Source organism: Amblyomma maculatum, chromosome 1 (genome assembly GCF_055883805.1).
Source record: "Amblyomma maculatum isolate TAMU_Amacu chromosome 1, ASM5588380v1, whole genome shotgun sequence".
Classification (NCBI taxonomy): Eukaryota; Metazoa; Arthropoda; class Arachnida; order Ixodida; family Ixodidae; genus Amblyomma; species Amblyomma maculatum.
The window spans coordinates 191,074,165-191,093,130 of NC_139344.1; the positions used below are offsets into that span (position 1 = coordinate 191,074,165).

Consider the following 18,966-nt stretch of genomic DNA (forward strand, 5'->3'; position numbering starts at 1 on the left):
ATGAAATTGAAACCTTATGACACAATTTTGACGAAACTACAACCACTAACCCACCGCCCCTGCCTGGGCGATCTAATCTAAACGCCCGAAAGTTGTTAAGAGAGAATCTTTTACGAGATAAAAGCCAGGACTCTTGAAGCAAAATAATATCAGGGTGAATTTTCAGTACTAAGCAAAGGATATCATCAAAACCAGAATTAAATGAGCTGCAGTTCCACTGCAAAACTTTAAAAAAACCTACGTTGAATCAAGGATACATTCTACAGCAGACATCAGCACATCCTGTGTCTGCTGGGGCTCACTCTCAGGATTTGTCTTGGGTCGAGATCTAGAGGGCTGATTCGGAAGATTTTGAACTGGGGAGCTTCTGCGCTTGCTGCATGCTCCAGCGATCCTTGAACTAGAAGCACCGGAATTTAGGGAGCCAGACGCCTTAGTATTGAGTACATGGGTTTTAGATAGGTTTCTTCGTTGGGAGGCACATTCTTTTTGGAGACCACGGGCATAGCAGAGATTACAGAGGCACCAGTTATCAGAGTTTAGAAAAACGTCTCCATCCTTGTCACAAGCATCTGAGAAAAGGCCTCCACAAAAGAAACAAAGAAGCGCTGCATCACAACCGGTATAGACTTTTCAATGGCAGTGGTCATAGCAGAAGAAATAGTGGATTCTAAGGAAGCTGACTGATGCGCAGTCACAGCAGCAACCCGAGTTGCGATCCTTTAATATTATTCGATTATTTCAAGGAGCCCAATCTCATTGTTACGTGCAGGGCAACTGGCACGACAGCACTATACTTCTTCTACCGTGATAATTGTTGTTGTTGTTGTTCTCCTCTAATGTGATGGCACATACCCACACAATTGCTATCGGTCGCAGCCGATCACCACTCTCTCTTCTTATTCCTTAGTAAATGAAAAGTACACACGAGAGAGGATTGGCCAGTATTCATCGTGGACAGCCAAATGTACTGCATATACTGGATTAGTGTAATAAATCTATTATCGACTAAAGAAAAAAAAAAAACCTAGGATTCGATATCATACAATTAAATAAAAGTAAAAAAAATACTGAGCAAAGTTTTTTGAGGTTTTTAAACTTAATACAATTAGCAAGAGAATTTGTCCGTAGCGGTGGTGCAGTTGTAAATATTCACAAATTCGCGCAACTTCTCTTGCACTCGCACAGAAGGAGAGAAGACGCAAGGCCGACAATGGAAATCGTGTGGGAATTTCTAAATGATACCCTTCTCTGAGGCGAAAACTTTCGGCAATGATGATGATAAGCTCTTTATTTACTCCCAAAGAAGGGGAACCAGCCGAAAGACTGGTTGCACTGCTTAGAGAAGGTCAGCAGGGACTCTGCGGCCTCCAATGCGCGCAAAATGAGCTGGCGCTGTTGGGCGAGCTCGGTGGTACGCAGGAGGGACTCCCACGCATCCTCTGTAGCGGTATTGTCTGCGTTGTGTCGTATACATGTCCACACCATGTGAATGAATGTGGCCGGTTGTGAGCAGTGTTTGCAGCTAGGTGCACTAAGATTTGGGAAAATTTTGCTATATAGCCATGGGTTGGGAAAGGTTCCTGTTTGTATTTTGCACCAATGGACGGCCTCGCGCTGGGATAGTTCCCGGTGTGCAGGGGGGTATAGACACCGTTCGAGCCGATAATCCTGGAGGATGTCCGTGTATGTAACAAGGCGTGAATGAGTACCTTGGGGAGTGTCAGAGGAAGCGGCAGGCTGAGAAGGGTGCTCCGCCCGGTAGCTGAGTTCTCGGGCTAGAGCATGCGCCTGTGCGTTCCCGCTGAGCGCCTCATGAGCTGGGGTCCATATATGAGAAGACGAGGTGTAGACGGTAAGGGGAGAGATCGAAGGATAGTGTGTGCCTGTCGGGATATACGACCTGCATCGAAGTTACGAATTGCCTGTTGGGAATCGCTAACGACTACTTTAGTGGAGGGGTCGGTCAGAGCTAACGCGATGGCAACCTCTTCCGCGGTGGTAACAGTTGTGGCGTTGAGCCTCGGGCGGGGAAGCCCGCTGGCATGATGGAGCCGGTAGTTAGCAACTATCCGTGGCGAATGGTCGTGTGCGATATCATGGGACCCCTCCCTTGCTTCGCGCGCGGAAACCAATATATCCTGGTAATAACGGACCACTATTCCAAGTGGGTTGAGGTATTCCCCCTTAGGAAGCTTGTGTCAGAACTGATTTGGGAGAAACTGTTGGAGACATTCACTCGTTTCGGTTTCCCTTCCGACCTGATTACAGACAATGCTTCGTATTTCACAAGCAAAGTCTTTGTGAATTCCTGTCGGGGCGCTTCAAATCCTCCACAGGAAAACGAGTCCCTACCACGCTGAGAGCAACATAACCGAGAGAGTGAATTGGAATGTTAAGAGTATGCTGGTCGCGATGAGCGAGCAGCACAGAGATGGGGACGCACGGCTGTCCTAACTGGCGTTCGCCGCTAGAACAACCGTGAACAGGTCGGTGGGTATGACACGATCGCTTTTCCGCTAGAGAATGCCCTACTTGATGCGGCGGGGCCCGCACCCCTTCCGCTTAAAGGGCCACTGTCCAGGGAAGGACCTTTTAAGCAAAGGAGCCCAGTGTTTCGATCAGGTACCGGAGATAGTCTGTGCAAAATGCTAGAGTGACACGCGCGCCGCAAAGCAACGAAAATAAAAATAAAAGCTCTCTCATGCTCTCCTTCGGGAAGCCAGCTTTCCAGTCTTCTGCGCTCGCCCTTCGAGCCACAGTTACGACGTACTTGCCGAGAACGACGTCCATTGGTCCGTTTCGCTGACTGACGGGAGAAGCTAGGATGGGCGTACACCACTAATTGTGTACACCGCTCGCTGCTGCACGCTTTTCCCTCGCCCGTTTCGTTTTCGCGCACGCAGAGAGTACTACCACCCGGCTCCGAGTCCGTTCTGTGTGCTGCGCCGTTTCTACAGCCTTCCCTTCTTTCGCGCAACCTGAAACTTTCACTCCGACATGACCTTTCGTTTTCTCTCTCTTTTAGGAGAGAGGTTCGGCGACTCGACGCAACGTCAACGAGACAGCAAAAGCGAAGAAAAAGGAAAGTCTCAAAGGCGGGGTCATGACGTACGCGAGTGACGTACTCCACAGGAAACCCCACCTCCCGCCAAACGCGGAGGAGGAAGGGGAATTTGGCTTACGGAGGCTAGACGACCGAGCAGGAGAGCGAAAAACCTCTGAGAGGGGAAGGAGAGGGAAGCGCAAAATCGGTTGATTACGGTGGCTGTAACTCCGTTATTAATTACTCTTTTCAAAAACTTCTTGCGGCCTTGCGTCGTGAGGACGAAGCCGCACAGCCACCGCGGAAAAAAAATGAACCGGAGGGTGGACAGTGGGCCTTTAAGCAGTACGCGGCAAAGCTCCGCGAGCGCCTTGAGGCAGCGCAGCGTGCGGCTCGTGAAAACCTCAATGTCGCTCGCATGCAGCAGACGGATCAGTACAACAAAAGTCGTCGTCACGTCGTTTTCAACACGGGCGACTTGGTACTGAAAAGAACGAACCCGCGGGTGGTGTATCCACACGACGGACCATGGACCTGTTTTGGTCCGCGGACCAAGCGTCACGTGACGTTCCACTTCCGGTTTATGAGGTCCGCGCCAGGTCCGCGGACCGGAGCGGGCGAAAATGGCTGGGCATTTTTCTCGGACCGCGGACCACGGACCTGGCGGCGTCTGTGAACGGAGGAGGCGCGTTTGCGCCCGCTTAAAGCGCGTGAGCTCGCCCACATCAACAAAGTGCACTTCGAGCATGTTTTGAAGAGCACCAAGTAACATAGGCAGTGAGTGGCCTACGACGGTGTTTTTATGCAGCCTTCGAGTACCGCGTACCACGGTACGTGCAGCACTACGTACTGCTGCCTCGTCACGTCCCGGACAAGTGTTTTACAGCGGCGTGTTTAGTGAGAAGTGTCAAAAAACATCGGGCCCCATGATACATCATGAAAGAGAAGTTCCCAAATGAACACGTGCGACGATAAATGCCGCGAGTTTGCCGGAGTAGTGCCGCCGCTAGCGCGGTGGACGACGGCGCACTGGCCCTAGTCGTCACTAGGCCTAGATTGTTTCGCATCGAAGCCACCGCGAACAGTGCTTTCGATTTGATCAGCACTGCTGTAAATGGCCTGCCCAGTGTAAAAAATAAAAAAAAGGATATGGCCATATATGAGCCAGGCCTTAGCAGCGGAGATAGCGTACAAGAAGGCCGGGTGAGCCAGCGCTGCACATGCGCGGCAGCTGTTATGCAGAAACTTGCTTGTTATCACAGTAATTCTCACGAAGTGGTCAGTTCGGATACGCCTTTATGTCAGGCTTGTTATTCTAAGAAAGACTATTTCACTACGCACGCTGGCCAGATATCCGCCGCTGCCGTAGCACGTCTCGACGCGGCGGTAGGACGATGCTTGAGCGCGCTATTGACGCCCGAGTCGGAAGCAGCTCCACGCACAGTGTTATAAATAATTAGGATATTTGTAACCGCAGCTTCGTTATGCAACGGTTTGCAGCAGTGGTGAGCTGCTATTCACGTTAACTGTGGCTAAGTTCGGTCCTCAGTTAAGACGTCCGCGTATAGTGGTCCTTATTGATCATTTTCATCTTTGCGTCTGGAATTAAACGGATTAAGTGGAATGCTGTCAACTCAGGTACGTTCTTGGGGCTGCACAGATGCGTCCATGCATGTTTATATGAAGCCCCTATAGATGAAGGCCGTACCTCAATATTGCCAAAATGCACGCCAAATTCGGCATTGTGAAATAACGTAAAAAAAAAAAAACTGAGGCAGTGTCCAACGAGCGCATCGCGAAACGGCGAGGTAAATAGCGTATACCTTTGGCCGGCCTCGTGGTCCGGCTTGTCGGCTGCTATTTTGGCCCGCCGTGTGGATGCTGTCGCGGGCCGGACCTAGCCAGACCATGCGCGATCGACACCACGTGACCGGTCCGCGGCCCAGTCCGTGGTCCGTCATGTGGATACAACCATACAACGCAGCGCGTGGTTTCGCCGCGTCGCTAGCGCAAAAGTGGGCTGGACCGTTCGATGTTACGGCACGGACTACGCCGCTCACTTACCAGCTGCGGTTGTTGACGAGTGGTGAAACTGCCGGTCCGGTGCACGTCGCAGACTTGAAGGCTTACCGCCTTCGCAAGGACGATAACTGCGAAGCAGTGGAAGCTCAAGGCGATGCAGCCATCTCCCCCAAAGTAAGGCGTACAGGTAGCAATCCGGTTCGCAACCGACACTATAGCCTTAGACCAAAGGAATGCACTACTTTGTCTAACGTCATTGCTTCTTTCAGAATGCATTCTGATAAGATTTCGCAGCAGTCAGAGGTACACCGTCGATCGCTGGGGCGGGAAACCGCACCCGGTGCATGGTTCAAGGAGGGGCCCCCTCCCTAGTTTGTCGTGGTTTGTGGCCCATCATCATGACCAGCGCGGCCATGCTGACCATCTTCAAAGAGGCTGGATTCGGAGCCCGCTGCCCAGGCCTGGAGTACGGGCCTCAGGGAGCCAGGTGTGCCCGGGGCGGAAACGTCTGCTGCAAAGAGGTCCCGGTGCATCCGACACGGCGCCACATGGAAAGGGGTCGACGGCGATGTGGGGAAGCAGCTCCGGGCGGCTGCCGGGCGTATCAGCGGCCGAGCCCCGCCGCGCTGTGACCCCGAGGAAGTGGCCGCTGCCGGAGAGGGACCAGCCGGAATAGTCCCGCCACGCCTGCTGCTTCCCTTCCGCCATACGGACTAGCTGAGATGATGGCATCCCGTCAGAGCCAGGCGACAGGCCTGCATATTGATCGCCGACCCGGGCTCGGACATGGACTTGGCCCGGCTGTTGCCGGACTCCGGGTCGGAGGGAGATGTGGGGCCCCACTCCACTGACCTTTAAAGGGAGCGGCACGCCAGCCACAGTTGAAGCGCGCGCCGCTTCCCGGCAACCCCTTCCCTCAACTGCCGAGATCGGTCTCCGCGCTCCCACCCAATAAAGCGAGGCGCGCCGGCGTCTCGTGCGTCTCTTCATTCTCTTCTGGTTCTTGCTGCCCGCTCGCTGCCGGTTCTCCCGACGACGACCTCTGCCCCCGCATCTGCCTGGACGTACAGGGGGGGGGGGGGGGGGGGGGGGGTCAAAAGTTCCCAAGCCACAGGGTCTGCTTCTGAGCAGTATGTCAGGCAGCTACGACGAGCCCAAATCTCAAAATACATGTTGTTACGTTTCTCCACCGAGAAGTGGGACAGCTGACGCGGCCACCGCATAGCAACAGGCAGAACCGCGAGCGGATCGGCCATTTCGACGCCGTTCATCGGCCGCGCAACGCTTCCTCCCGCCGACAAGACTCGACGTGTTCCTGCCACGCGCCTAATGTGTGTGCGTGCGTGTGTGTGCAGACGCCGGCCAAGCCTAGAGATCGTGAGAGAGGGCGCCGCCCTCGCCCGTCTGCAGGAGGTGGAGGAGATGAGGTCGGACCATCTGCGATTGAGTCATTCGTCGTGAACCAACATGTTTGGCTCTCCCTTTCCTGTGAGGGTTTACCCTTTCCCTGTGAACTGGGAAAACTATAAAAAGCAGCGGCCGACTCCGCTGAGATAGAGACTACTTTGACGCGCCGTTGGCACGACGCTAGACACCAGCTGTGTGAGAGTGTCTGTAATCTCTCCGGGTCAGCTTCACTGCCCGTTTCTTCCTGATGTTACAGTAAAGGTTGTTTCGTTAAAAGACGCCTCGTCTTTGCTGGCACATTTGATGCCGTCCGCCGTCCACGGAGCCGCCAGGCCAACGCTACCGAGGGGCCGCGCGCCGCAGCGGTACGCAACCCCGGCACTCGCGATCCCCACATGCAATAATGTGGAGGGTAGAAGAAGCATTATTCTAACCTCTGAGATCATTTATATCTTTAATAGGATTTCACGCGTCAGAATATGCTGACCAGAAGCAAGACCTGCGGCCTTGGAACTTTTGACCCCCCCCCCCTGTACCTCCTGAGTGAGATACTGATGTTTCTTCTACGACCCGCTGTGTGTGTGTGTCTTGCTTCTCCCTCGGGCAGAGGAATCGCCCACAAATCTTACGCCGTAGTAAGGTTCCCGCCGGCTGAGACCTTCGAAAAAGATTGCTGAAGATAAACCCAAGAAGAAACTGGCAGTCGTACATTACAGCAAGTTATTCTGTAGTTTCCAGCTTACATTTCTAGTGAAGTGACGTTCGATGGCGGATATCGTAAAAGGATCTCGTGCCAACATTTCCTCGCGCCAAAAGGATCTCGTACCTAAGGCCGGCACCAAAAAATCTCCTTACGACAGCAGCATAAAGAAAAGAAAAGGTGAAGACTATTCGCCGTTTTCTTTCTCTCTCTTTTTTTTTTTTTTTTTTTTTTTTTTTTTTTTTTTTTTTTTTTTTTTAGGGCACACCGTCTATATGTTCTCCTTAACTTGGGCCATCGGGCACGAGCGAGATGCCCTAGACTTTTCTTTGCATGGGTGGCTTGCATAAAGTACATGAGGCAGCCGACCATATGTAAATCCTGTTGCCGTCCATAAAACCACGTTTGTCTCACTATCGTGCGGCAGACGATAAGATCATCAGCGGCTTTCCTTGACCAAAAATGTGATGGGATGAGGATATTGCGCGCTTCGAATTCAACAATATGAAATAAGAACATCTACGAGCACAAAAAAAAAAAAAAAAAAAAAAAAAAAAGAAGAGAGAGAGAGAGAGGTGGAACATACACCTCAAATTGTGACCCAATCCGAGCACAATTACGTCAGGAACATCATGAGTCGCTCGCCGTTTGTCCCATCAAAGCGCGCACTTGTTTGCAAGCTTCGAATTGTTAAGCGGCCGGGAAAACTCCATCAGTACATGATGTGTTCTAACGTAGCCGCACGAGTGTGCATCTCGCAAGAACCTCGTGAGCTATGTTTATCGCGGAACTAATAGAGAAAAGGCGAATGACTTTAGATATGCAAACGTTCCATTTATTGAGGAGGTATACCGTGCGGCGAAATCTCGCCAGGAAACGCTGAAACGTACCCCACAGTCTCCAAAATCTGCGTCATCCGATAGAAACACCTCTCACAACGCTCTGCCGCGAGGTTGTAATACACGTACACCAATTTCAATGCAGTCAAGCTTACCGGCCACGACAGTCCATCGAGTGGGCGCCTTGCAGCCCTTATTTTCCACGGGTCACCTAGCTGAGCCTGCAGGTATTACCGGACTATGTCATGGTTTCTTTTTTTTTTTTTTTTTTTTTTTCGGATTTTCGGAGGACGTTTCTAACGTATTCCTGTCGTAAACTTTTGAAGCGACTGTGTTCAGGCCGCAGGCAAAACGTGCCAACGGCGTTGTCAACCAGTCAAACATCGCGCCCAACACCCTTTTAGATTCCGAAACCGAAACTTATGGCCATTTTTTTCATCTCGGTGTCGGAGCACACCTGTTACGCACTGAGACTTTCAAAGCACGTTTTCTGTGACCCAAGATACCTTGAAACACCAAGGGTTTGTGGTCAAAATTTATGCCGTTTCAACACTGCACATTTTTTTTGTTAATTTTACAAAGGTTAGCCAGATTAGCGAGATCAGCGTCGTCTGCACTCGCCTCACCACAGTGCTCCGTTACATGCTAAAACAAGTGTTAATTACTTTTAAGATTACAGGTGCCGCCACAGTCTTGTAGTCTTCAAAAGTGGTAAGGTCTTAAAGTCGAGTTTCATAGTTAAAATAAGGTTGAGTCTAGTAATTTGGTTCAACATGTCTTCAAGCATTCGTGGCATAATTGCTGTAACCCTGTAATTGGCGGTGGTTGTCGCGCGCTGTTAAAAGTGATCAGTGATCAGCCTAATCAGCCAATGTGGAACAGTGTAAGCCAGCGGTGTTGGATTTTTTTGGACGGGCTTAGTCTTAATTGACTGTTCGAACGTTCTTTGCCACGAGATTAGTCTTAAGCGTCCAGAAATGGTCAAGATTGACTTACAGCTACGTGCTAATCTGGACAACATTACAGGTTTCACGCCGAGTCGTGACTGTGTGTGGCGCCTTAAGTTAAAATGCATGAATTGTGGAGAAGAAACGACTTCTTGGCAGACGGTCGAGGCGGCCAACAAAACTGCTATGAGGGGGAGACGTGCAAATGCCAACTTGGTCCTGAAGTGCAGGCTGTGCAGCAAGGAAAACAGCATCGATATTCTGAATGACAAGTTACAGACCTACAGCGCCGATAATGCATCCAGCTTTGCTACCGTTGCCGTATTCGAGTGCCGTGGAGCTGAACCAGTTGCGTTCGATGCCAGAGATGGCTTCAGCGCTGAAGCAACGGGAAGCGGAACTGTGTTTGTAGACGTCGAGTTCGAGGACAATCAGTGGGCTGATTATGATGAGAAAGGGGAACAAGCTGTTGGAATCTACGACCTGGAGTTCTGTTTCACGAAGATCAAGTGACAAGTTCGCCTCTGCTCGCCGTGGTATCCCTGTCCAGTCCCCTAATGCCGAGCAAGGAGCGCGGGCGGTGAGCCAAGAGAGACATCAGAGTTCGCATCTGAAAGAAACGTTGCATCGTTTTGTGTCCTTTTGTTTGTTTGTTCCTTTCTTTTGAGAAATGTTACTGCTTTGTTGACTCTCTGCCGACTTTGAGATTGTCAGAAGTGGTGTACTGGTTTAAAAGTGAGAGTGTGTTGTGTGTCCATTAAAAATTTTTTTCTACTTTTTTTTTACTGCTACTGCATTTCTCACTGACATGCACATACTTCATTGCCATTGTACTCATTGTTCTTCACATAGCACATGGGGCGGCCATGCTTGATTTGCAGCTTGATCTTTGTGTAAAAATTCCTGATAAGTAGTTTAATGTTACTAATTACAATGCAGCATGCCCAAATATTTAAACATGCCCACATACAGCACCTCTTTGCATGCTTGCAGTCTGTGAAGGAATGACCAGATATTCACAGGAAGTGAGGAAAAACTCTGTAGGGGAAATTATAAGTGTTGATCAAATATTTAAGTAGGCCGTAGCATATATCAAGGATCTTGCTTCAGCTTGGTCATTGCATCATTGAATGGCTCAGCCAGCATTTACATCACAATCTGTGAGAAGGAAAGAAAAAAGAAAAAGTGGAAGAGGAAGGGAGACATACCAATGCCTTGAAGTGCCAGAAGAGTATGCTCTGTCTGCCTATCTGCAGCTGGCATAGAAATGTGTTCAGGGAAGAAGTTGCACATTAAAAGGAATGCCAGGAAAAACTGGACATAAGATAAGTTTGTACTGAAAGGTTTTGTCGTAGCATCAATCCATTGTGCAGCAAAGCAGTTGTCTGCAAAACGTGCATGTGTTTTCAAATCAACACTGACACAGCCGTTCTTTGTGCAGTGTTCAGGGTGGTGCCATACCATTTCGCTTCCCATTCTGCATCCATCTGCTGGTCAAGTTGAAGGCTAGTTTGCAATAAGGATTCGAACCAATGACATATGTACCTCTTATTGTATGCCATTACTTGTACAATTAAGTGTAGGTGTCCGCAGAGGAGTGAGACAGATACTGTACCTTCCTTTCCTTAAAAACCAACTTAAACAAAAAATATATATTAAAAATCTTGTAGAATGAAAAGGCAGTGTTAAAAGCACTATAACATTTACTCTAAAGGCAAAGCTTGAATTTCCCCCAAACAAACCCTGCCTAGCTTCTTGTACCTCAGTAGTAGCTTGTACTTGACCATAACTTTTTTGCAATGGGTGGAAGCTGCAAGTGCACTGCTTCAGTGCATTCATAAGCTGGTCACACAGGTCTGGGATCCATTGCCTTGTTTGCAGGGTCATAGCCAGTGGAGTTGTTTTGGTGTTGAAACACGCCACCGAAATTTTCCGATTGCTATATCCTTCTCCTGCTTTAGGATTTTTTTTTTTCAACCAGCGACGTATAACGTCCACCCAAAAAAAATTGCTGGCTGTGTGACTACTTGTTTGCATAACTCCTAATTCATTGTCAGCAAGGTATAGGCGTGAAATTTTTTAAGGGGCTGAGGCTAAGTCTGATGGTTTATTGCTCTCAGTACTAGCACCGTTAAGGGGCACAAGGCCCCTTTACACGATGATGTCCCTGCTTGAAGTACAGACAGTTCTTAGCCAGCAACAGCTGTGGCCAGGAGAGGCATTTCATGTGCACTCCTGGATGCCTACTGGTAAAATAAATTCCTGCAAAATCTTCTGCCATCATAATGTCACAATTTTGCATTTAAAAGAAATCGCTTCAGTGGAAGAGAAAGCTCAAATTAAGGCAGTTTTTCTTTTACCTGTGCCGGCAAACAATGCTCTCCGAAGTTGCCTTACCGACTTCTGCGAGGGACACTGCCCAGCCTTGTCAATGGGGGTTAATATTCATCATTAGCTGGCTGGCACACATAGTACTTAGTAGGCATCCAGGAGGTGGTGGGCACACCGGCCTCTCCTGACGATAGCTGTTGCTGCAAAAATGAACACTCTGTGCTTAGAGGGGCAGGTTCACTTTGTAGAGGAACCATGTGCCCCTTTAGAAGTGATAATGTTGGGAGCAACAAAGCATCAAACTCTGTACTTTAATGACTTGCAAGTTCCAAGTACAACATATTTCAGATACAACACAGACACTTTGGCACAATACTTCTAGTAATTTGTTGACAATGGAGTGGGAGCTATGTAAACAAGACAATGGCACCTAGATTTGTGTGACCAACTCGTGAATGCATTGAAGTGAACTTGTAGCTTCTATTCCACTGCAAAGGAGTTGAGGCCATGTATAGACAAGCGTCAGCCCGTGACGTCAGTGGAGATGCGGTGGCGCTGGCGACAGCAGTGACTTTCGTGGTGTAGGCAAAAGCGCGGGTCGTCTGCATTGGATGCGCGGCGCTTGCTGTGTTTTCGGGCATAATTCCCAATATTTCTACGAGCTGTGGTGCGGTTTATTGCGCCACGAGGCACAAAAAGCAAAATGGCACTTGCTTTAACATGTTTCTTGCGGTAGAATAAAGATGAGAGCGAAGGGCAGCGGCATTGAGCGCGACAAGTAGACTCTTCGGTGACGGATTGCCTTTGCGGTTAACATATATATGCGTTGCAGTTCTTCACCGAAACTAGATCAGTTCGTTTGCAACCCTTAATTATCATGATTGCTTTTCGGCGACACGACGAATAGCGCAAGAACAAACGCCTGCAGCTCGTGCCCATTTTGATATGTTATTAAGTTGTAAGAAGTTCAGACGCGATATATTCCGTGTGCGTATGATCCCGCAGGGAAGCTGCACTGTGAGTTCTATTCACTTACAGTGCTGCCCGTGCATATGTTCACACAGAAAGGACACAAACGCTGCTGTGAAGGTAATTGCAATTACTTTGAGCGCGGTCACTCCAGTACGATATTGCTGGCTATAACAGGCCCGGACCTGTAAAGTATATAGCTTTTCTCTGTTTGTACTTTCACGAGTTTCAACCAGTCTCTTCATCACCGGTTCTATAGTAAACATAATTGTTATGACCCGGGCAGTCCCGCAGCATTATTTCTCATTTCTAAATTTTATTTTTGGAGGTCATTATAAGATCATGACGAACGAATTAAATATCCACGTACAATCTAGCTCTGATCGAACAGGATATTTAAGTATATATGGTACATGGAGTTCAATGTCCCAAAGAGGAATCGACTATGAGGGGTGCAAAATAAGCAGAATAAGATGATGCGCATTTGAATAAACAATTTCCATGTATATTAAAAAAAGCTCAACAGATCACGCAAATTTCGCTGCAAGCGATCGTGGAGAACGTTTCATCTGCACTCATGCTTCTCTCCTATAGCAAAGAGAACAAAATGAGAGCTTTCGTACTGGCATTCATGTACATATTAACCTGTGAATGACCTTGCTACATCTGTAAATGAGATAGACGTCAACGTCTTTTTTATCGGGCAGGCGAAAACAAGTTGGCAGTGCACTTTGCCAACATGTTAAAAAGATCTAAAAGATTGAGTTCTTATTTTTAGATACGAAATTCTATGACTTGCTAGAAATGTGATTTCTAGTTTACTATATACAGTTGCCGATAATATTGTTCTTTAGAGTGAGTGCTTGAAGCAATTACAGAAAGGCAGTCAATAGATTCGTCATATGAAAAACACACTTCCAGTCATTCATATTGTCGTCCTCCTTGCATGCGCTAGGAATAGGCCTGGGAGTTGAACAGGGTTGACTATTAGTCTTTCTTATACATTGCGCTTTCTCGTTTTTATTTAACTTAATCACTCACGGCCGTCGCCTACGTACCGCAGCCGCGCGCTGTTGAGGCCACGGAGAAGGAAGCCAATGCAGCGCTCTTCGCCAAGTAATTCTAGCTGTAATCGGCTGATAATGTGCGGAAATACTCTCCAGGCATAAACCAAGCTATTTATACGTATAAGCGAAGCTTACGTTGCAATATATTCGACCGCGCGAACTGGTTTCGAAGGCAGCGTCGCTTTGCGCAGTGTAGGCTTTTGCCTACACCCCATGTCGTTGCCGATCGCAGCGCCACCTTTGTTTACAAACATGACGCTTGTCTATAGGCCACCACTATGGTACAGAAAGCTCAGCACGGCTCGTGCAACTTCATAGCAGGATTTTCCAGTTTGGACCAGAAGTATTTTTTTTGTGCTTGTTCTCGCTCTTTGATACATTATTTGGACTGCTGCCACTGCAACCAATCAGCCACATGCCTGCCATTAGCGAGTTCACAAAACTAGCATTGAGCATGCCACGTTGTAAAGCACCAGTGAGTCCAACAAATATTGCACTCTTTATGCAGTGTACATTTCAGGAAAATAAATGTAAGAAAAAAATTGTATCAGGCCCATTAGAATGGCTATGCTATGGGCTACACAGGCAACAGGTGTGCTATGCAGGAAAAGCGCAGCTATGTGTTAGAGAAGGCTTCCAAGTTTAGACACACACAAAATCAAAGCTGATGCATGGGTCGAGCATTTATCGCTATCGAAAGAATCTCAAACAAGGCCAATGTAATGTGCAGCAACTGTTCGAGGAAGCCATTCATGCCTATCACACTTCACTTATTGACAGAATAGAAAGTTTCCAGCAACAAATAGGCATAAGGCAGCCATTTACATAGCGAATAGCACTTCAATGGAAAAAACAAGCAAAAAGAACACGGACAGAGAAAGAAGGCACACAAAGCGCTATGTGTAGCACCGTGTGTGGCTTCTTTCTCTGCCAGTGTCCTTTTAATGCGACAACGTTAAAGGCCCCGTTCACCGAAAAATCCGGCGCCAGCACCAGTATTGAGTGAAAGACGAGTATCACACTGTCAGGCAGTAGCTAGCGGTTTACATGGGTGCACACTGACTAGATGTAGGTTTGCCTAATGTTATGCTTGGCAGGAGCTGCCAACTGGGGCCTTTCCTTTCATATAGGAGGGTGATATCAGAAGGCTCTCATATCATGACTAGCAACTTACTGATCTTGCTCAAGAGGAAAGTAGTGCATAACAGTTGCATCTTACCAGTACTCACCTATGGGGCTGAAACATGAAGGCTAACGAAAAAGGTTCTAATTAAGTTGAGGACAACACAGAGGGCTATGGAATGGAAAATGGTACGTGTAACATCAAGAGAAAGGAAGCGTGCAGAGTGGTCAGAGAAATAACTCGAGTTACTGACATTTTAGTCGAAATCAAGGAGAAATGGGCATGAGCAGGACATGTAGTGCAAATACAGTATAATCGATAGTCTGCAAAAGTAACCAACTAGATCCCAAGGGAAGGAAAGCGAAGCATAGGGTGGAAGAAAGTCAGGTGGGTGGATGAATTTGAGAAGTTTGCAGGGGTTAAGTGGATGCAGCTAGCACAGGACCAGGCTAATTGGAGGAAAATGGGAGAGGCTTCGCCTTGCAGTGGGTATATTGCAGCTGATGATGATGATGATCAGAATCAGCCTGCCAGGGCCCTCGTATTCACATTACCCTTAGGCCATGCAGGCATGTTCACATGGCTTGGTTAAAACGGGGCTTTATATGTGGCCTGGTAGCCTATGCTATTATGTCATATTGCTACGAAGATGACAAAGCGGGCAGTGGCACGGGGCGAAGCGCTTGTGCCAGGCCCGCTGGCCATTAAAGCATATTTCATCGTCATGTCACCACGTCGTTCCGTTTCTGTTGTGTCGCCGTGTTCCATCGCTTGTCATGCCACCACATAACATTTGGTTGGAGGTGCAGTTCATCCCCATCCTCGCCTTGCACCGTCGAAGCCAACCGTACGCAGGGCCGATCTGCCAAAAGCCCATGGAGATTGCCGCCCAGCTCTTTTTGCTCAGACCCGACCAGCTGCTGTCCCCAGCCCTGACCACAACACACGACGACCAGGAAGAGCCCAAAGCCGACCCCACGACGAAGCGACCTCACGACCACTCGAGCGAAGACAGCAACCCCGCCCAAGCCGTTCGGCGTGTCCATGAGCCTTAGCCTTTGGCAAACGGTGAAGATTGAACTTGATGCTCCGGTGCAAGCATTCTTCCCATCTTCGCATTCATTGTGGTGTCCAGTGTTTCATGTCCCAATCCTGTATCTGTGTTCATCGTCACGTCATGCATTGGATTTCTAGCAATCGATCTGGACGATCGCTCGGTGGCCCCGGGTAATGCTACTAAGATGACGAAGCGGGCAGTGGCGCGGGGCGAAGCGCTCGCGCCAGGCCCACTGGCCATTAAAGCATATTTCATCGTCATGTCATCATGTCGTTCGTTTCTGCTGCGTCGCCGTGTTCCATCGCTTGTCATGCCACCACATAACAATATCCTTAAAGGAACACTAAAGAGAGAAAGGAAGTGGGTTTGCATCGATAGAATGCCAGTTCCCGATTACAAAAAGACCACTCTTACTGAAAACAGAGCTGTTATAAGGTAGTAAAGAAGAATAACAGAAATACAGGTACCGCCACCACAGCCAAACGGCCGAGGCTCGCAACTACAAATCACATGGCGCGCTAGGGATCCCGGAGGCTGACAAATGCGAATTACGTTGCATGTTTGAATGCGGTAGTACATTTTTTCTCAAACATGATAACAGGCTTTTATCATACGTGAACGACGGCGAAAAGACAACGTAAACGTTGCAAGGCAAATACAAAAATATACTTGGAGGCGCCACAGGCGCCCACTTCAGTTTTGGTTATGTTTCGGCTCAGGCATTTCTTGCGCACTCGGATAGTTTGTTTGAACCTACAGCGCCTGAATTACGAGCTTGGAGCAGCAGATGCGCCTTGATGGTTCCCATTTGAGCATTCGGAGGCACGAGCGAGCGAAATCCGCTACCGCCGACACGCTCCTTCGTTCACACTTCTGCGCCAACATATCGCCGCCGTTGCGGTTTCGACTGCGACCTGACCGCTCGACTGCAGCTACGTACGCCACGAAAAGCATACATATGCTAAGTACCAAAGGAAAACCGCATTATCATTCAATTGTTCACTAAATCATGGCACATCTGACCAACATATACTGCGTCAACAAGACCTTCAACGTGCTATTTGCAGGCGTCGTAAACAAAAGGCGCATACTTGCCGCTCATACCAAGGAGAGCGTCGATATATTGTGCTCGTCGCCTGGCGAAAAAAAGGACTTCGGGTAAAAAGTAAAAACTAAAAATAACAAAGCACCAGAAATACGTTACAAAAGATTAAAAAAAAAATCGATTTGTAAAAAAAAAAAAACAAAAAAAAGAAACGCCAGTAGTGGTAAGACTCGAACTCGCTACTACTTGCTACGTAACGTTCGGCGCTAACCGCTCGGCTACGCCGCGTCATATCTACTCCTCCTTTTGAATAAATAAATGTGTTGAACGAACGCCACAGGAACCTTAGAAATATTTCTAGTTTTTATGTTATGGCCCCATTTACAATAAGGTGTTTCCGCTGCCGGTCTAAAAATTACAATTTCTTGATCATCGGCGCATGCTGCCTGCTCTCACGTCTTGCAACTAATGTTCTGGATGCCTGTGCGCACTATATTGTGCACTGGATCCATTTTAACATGTGGAATTTCACAGCGCTGGCAAATGTAGTGGCGCCGGTACTTCGGTCATGTTCTGCTACCGTGGACGTAATTTTCGCTGAACACGGAGTTGTAGCACAAACCTTGAAGGAAAAAAGTGCGACGAAGCTTCAAAACTGACAAGCGCAACAGCGAGGACACTATTTTGCTGGTAACTAAATCTTATTTGTATGTAAACATGTCAGGAAGCGTTGCGATGACCGAAGGCTCGGTTTGTTTATACACAGTGCAAGAAGGAGCGCAAAAGCTTGAGAAACATGTAAAGTATTGTGCATTACAAGCGCTCTATGTTTTTTTTTTCTTCCTTTATGGGCCCATCCCTCGGTAAATTACTCTCTTCATCGTTTTATTTATTTCGGCTGAGGCCGTCATTGCGAGTACGCTGTTGCCATGTTGGCTCTTGAGGGATGCAACGCCGCGGGCCGCGCCGGCTCGCTAGCTATCACGGAATCTCCGCTTACGTCACAGTGTGCGTCACTCAACTCCGACTACGTAGTCGGACGGCACAGTTTGAATTCTACCGGCGGGAACAAGAAAAAAACCTCAACTTGTTATCGCAATATCTCAGCAATTATTCGATTTTTTGCTGCCGGATATGCGGCGACAGTGTCACCAAATGTAGTTTATTAGATTTTCATACCATCTTTGGCTGTCTTTAGTGTCCCTTTAAAGATGGAGCTTCAAGGTCCCCTATAATTTTTTGTGCTACGTTTCTTCCATTTAACTCATGAACCAACAAGCCCAAGCAGCTACCCTTTGGGTAACACTTGTTCCAAGAAACTGATATTTTGGCAGTCTTGTTTTTTTTTCCCAAAATGTTACATTTTTGTGTTACTGGTATGAAGAGGGTCACATGACTTGACTTTAGGTTTGCTTATCAAGTTTTTAAAGCCAATGCAAAGCACAAGGCCACTCATGATTGTACATTTTGGTAGTCCAAGTTGAAGAAAACTGCACTGAAAAACTGAAGCAGACCAAAAAGCAACTGTAAGTGTTAACTAGAATGTAAAGTCCCAGCCGCAATGTTATGGAGTACGTTTCGGCAGTCAAGTTCTTATCATACTTTACCTAACATCTTACCTAACAAGAAGTACTTTACACATATATGTTAGCAAGTGCCACTGGTGCACTTGCGCATAAAGCCAAAACAGCATTGTACCTCGTCTATGCAGTGGGGAAAAGAATTTCAAACACCACAGCATGCTCCATAGTATTTTGGCCGTGCCTGTACGTCACAGCACACACAAGAAAAGCAGTGCACGACGCTCTAGAGGCTCATGATATATGGGGGTCAAGTCTTCAAAAGAGCATTTCCTTAACTGTGGCTGCAGATGACAATGGCACGTTACAGAGGATATCACACAGCAGCATGGTACATTTTGAACAATGTCTTTATTATGATATGATGACAAACTGTGATATTCACATGAATGGGGAAAAAATGAACGAGAACAGTGCTCAGAGGTAGTTAGTAGATCGGCCCTTCGCTCTGAGGGTCTTCTCAATTTAAAACTGGTGCAGGTCAGCACGCTGAAGGAATGCTTGCTTCCTGCACATAAAATAGTCTAGCTCATTTCACAATGCATCCACATCTTACTAAAACCAAGATTCTTGCCCAACTGTAAGGAAACAAACATGTCAGTTCGGACAAGGTGATGCACAGTAACAGCCATAGGTCAATTCAAGATTATCTAAAAATATAACATGTAATCATAATCTTGCTAACTTGACATAAATGACTATTTATTAGTAGGCCTAGTGCTTCCAAGAACTTTCATGAAAATATTAGTTGACATGCATTTCAATAAAGCTGCAGCAAGTCAACTAAGACGAACAGAAAAAGTGTCAACACTGGAAATTTAGCACTGTGGTAG

General features: G+C 47.8%; 1 protein-coding gene and 1 pseudogene across 1 annotated transcript in view; one reads left to right on the forward strand and one right to left on the reverse strand.

The window, feature by feature from the left end:
- The window catches only part of LOC146205227 (beta-alanine transporter-like), a 166,702-nt gene that overhangs the window by 50,554 nt on the left and 97,182 nt on the right, over nt 1-18,966 (reverse strand). The gene's annotated exons all lie outside the window — the stretch shown is intronic.
- On the forward strand, nt 8,648-9,738 carry LOC146205230 (CXXC motif containing zinc binding protein pseudogene; annotated as a pseudogene).